Below are 2,522 nucleotides of genomic sequence, written 5' to 3' on the forward strand. Positions count from 1 at the left end.
ACCGGAAATGGCGCGGGTCAAAGGGCGGAAGGCGGGGCGCCGTGGGGTGGGGAATGTGCTGGTACCCGGCTGCTGGGCAGGTCTTTTTTTTTGCCAAGGAGGTACGGGGGCTCGCTCTACAGCGGTGGAACTTCATGTTTCTGCCCTTTCACTGATGGCCAGCATCTTCGTTCAATTAGGGACATCTCTTACAGTTTATAAAGCTCTCATAGCCACTATATCATTTAATATACAAACTAACTGATGTGCATGAAGGACTAGTATCCAGGATATATAAAGAACTCTTAGAACTCAACAATAAAAAGATAAGGTAATTTTAGGGTGACTGGGTGGCTCAGTCGGTTAAGCGTCTGACTCCGGCTCAGGCCATAATGAGAGCCCAGTGTGGAACTCCCCGCTGAGCAGGATGTCTGCTTGTCTCTCTCCCTCTGCCCTTCCCCTGCTCGTTTTCTCTCTCTCTCTCTCAAATAAATAAGTAAAATCTTTTTTAAAAAAGAAAGTTAATTTGGGTGTCTGGGTGGCTCAGTTGGTTAAGCGACTGCCTTCGGCTCAGGTCATGATCCTGGAGTCCCTGGATCGAGTCCCACATCGGGCTCCCTGCTCGGCAGGGAGTCTGCTTCTCCCTCTGACCCTCCTCCCTCTCATGCTGTCTCTCATTCTCTCTCTCTCAAATAAATAAATAAAATCTTAAAAAAAAAAAAAAGACAAAAAGAAAGTTAATTTGAAAAATGGGCAAAATAGGAGTGCGTGGCTGGCTGGCTGAGTCTGTAGAGCATGTGACTCTTGATCTCATGGTCATGAGTACAAGCCCCATGCTGGGTGTAGACATTACATACATACATACCTATTAAATAAATAAATGAATAAATGGGCAAAATAGACATGTCGCCAAAGAAAGTATACAAATAACCAAAAAGCACATAAAAAGATGCTCAACATCCTTAGTTCTTTGGGAAATGCAAATCAAAACCACAATGAGATACCTCTTCACAGCCAATAGGATGGCTATAATAATAAGTGTTGGTGAGAATTTGGAGAAATTAAAACCCTCTCACAATGCTGGTGGAAATGTAAAATAGTGCAGATGGTTTGGAAAAACAGTTGGGCAGTTTCTCAAAAATTAAACACAGAATTTCCATATGACCTATCAATTTCACTCCTTGGTATATATCCAAGAGAATTAAAAACATATGTTCATACAGGGGCGCCTAGCTGACTCAGTCAGAAGAGTATGCGACTCTTGAACTCCGGGTGGTGAGTTTGAGCTCATGTTGCACGTAGAGATGACTTATAAATAAAAATAAACTTTAAAAAACATATGTTCATACAAAAATTTTACAATGATGTTCCTAGAAACATTATTCATAATAGCCAAAAAGTGAAAACAATGCAAATATCCATCAATAGATGAATGGAAGACAAAATGTGGTATATCTATACAGTGGAATATCAGTCATAAAAAGATACTGATACATGATACAACATGGATGATCCTTGAAAATATTATGTTAAGTGAAGGAAGCCAGTCATGAAAGACCATATCTTATATGGGAAGACTTGCTCTGAACCTGTTCATTTCACTTGTATGAAATGTCCTGAGTAGGCAAATCCATAGAGACAGGAAGTAGGGCTTCGAGGCACTGGGAGAGGGAAGGAATGGCGGGTGAGGTTTGTTGTTGTTGTTTTTTTAAGATTTTATTTACTTATTTGATAGAGAGAGACACAGCAAGAGAGGGAACACAAACAGGAGGAGTGGGAGAGGGAGAAGCAGGCTTCCCGCAGAGCAGGGAACCCAATGCGGGACTCGATCCCAGGACCATGGGATCATGACCCGAGCCAAAGGCAGAGGCTTAATGACTGAGCCACCCAGGCACCCCTGAGGTTTGTTTTTTGAAGTGATGAAAATGTTCTGGAATTAGAGGTGGTGATTGCACAACTTTGTGACTATACTAAAAACCACAGATTGTACACTTTAAAAGGGTGAGTTTTTATGGTTTGTATCTTTTATTTTATTTTATTAAGATTTTATTTTATTTTTTGACAGAGAGAGACACAGTGAGAGAGGGAACACAAGCAAGGGGAGTGGGAGAGGGAGAAGCAGACTCCCCCTGAACAGGGAGCCCGATGCGGGACTTGATCCTGGGACTCCGGGATCATGACCTGAGACAAAGGCAGACACTTAACAACTGAGCCACCCAGGCACCCATCTTTTTTTTTTTTTTTTAAGATTTTATTTTTAAATGAACGTGGGCCTTGAACTCACAACCCCAAGATCAAGAGTCATATGCTCTACTTACTGAGCCAGCTAGGTGCTCCTAAATTATATCCTTTTAAAACATGTGTGCAGGAGGGGCACCCGGGTGGCTCAATTGGTTAAGCGTCTGACTCTTGATTTCTGCTCAAGTCTTAATCTCAGGGCCCTGAGTTCAAGCTCTCTGTTGGGCTCCACGCTGGGTGTGGAGCCTCCTTAAAAAAAAGTGTGCAGGAAGCAAGGCTTATGCCTTTTTTATAAATGAAGAAAA

This window comes from Mirounga angustirostris, unplaced genomic scaffold (genome assembly GCF_029215605.1).
Source record: "Mirounga angustirostris isolate CCGP_5_RB_7025 unplaced genomic scaffold, mMirAng1.0.hap1 SCAF_13, whole genome shotgun sequence".
In the NCBI taxonomy this organism is placed as follows: Eukaryota; Metazoa; Chordata; class Mammalia; order Carnivora; family Phocidae; genus Mirounga; species Mirounga angustirostris.